Genomic DNA, 961 nt, shown 5'->3' on the forward strand with positions numbered 1-961 from the left:
GGCCTGGAGGGGGCGGGGTCAGGCTGGGACCGGCGCGGGCCGGCCCGGCGCGGCGGGGGCTGGGGGAGGGTCGCCGCCGTGGGGAGCGGGTGAGGCCCACCCTGAGTGACTGCGGAAGGTGAGTGAGGCCGGGTGTGCGGCCGGGCACTTCCTAGTGGGAGGCGTGGCAGTCTGAACAGGTGTGGGGCTGGCCTGAGGCCGGAATTTACGCACTGGCCCTGGGGAAGAGGTGGTGAGCAGGTGAGGGGCCACAGTGGAGGCGGAAGGACGGGAACCCATGTGAGTCATGGCCCTTCCCTTCACATCTAGGGCCATTGCGGGGGTGGTGGAACGGCACTGGATCTCCGGACGTCTGGCCAGCCCCCCTCGGCTCTCAGGATCCTGAGCGTGGGTGCTCCTGCAGCTTGCTGAGGATGGTTGCAGTCCCGACCTCCTCGGATGCTGGCGTAGCCGGCGCGGTGACTCACAGCCTAGTTCCCTCCTCTTACCATCTTTGCCGTGATTTCTATGAATCCGTGTAAGCTAGGGCACGCCGGCGGTTGTGAGCCGTACGGAACCCTGCAGGCTGGACTCGTCAGGCACGGAGGACTTTCCTGGCCATACTTTAGTCATCTTTGTTTCTGCATGCTGTTTCCAGCTTCCTGATGTCCTTTCTCTTCCTCCTTACACAGAATCTATTGCCAACGTCGATGTGATCCCATTCTCTCTTCTGGATTTTCCTTACGTTTTGTCGGGGGCGCCCACAGGGGTATGTCACACTTTGCTAGTTGGGATGCTTAATGGCTAAGCACAGTTGTCTTTGGGGCTTGTACTGAAACAGAACGGCATTTCCCTAAGTTAACACGGGGCGCAGGAGTGGTGCAGGACAAAAGCGCAGACCGGTCTGGTAGCTCTCAGGGCCTCGGGGTCAGCTTGTCACGTGGCCACTCCTACTTCCGTTTATGTTCACTTTTGAGGTAGG

This window comes from Suricata suricatta, chromosome 1, assembly GCF_006229205.1.
Source record: "Suricata suricatta isolate VVHF042 chromosome 1, meerkat_22Aug2017_6uvM2_HiC, whole genome shotgun sequence".
Lineage (NCBI taxonomy): Eukaryota > Metazoa > Chordata > Mammalia > Carnivora > Herpestidae > Suricata > Suricata suricatta.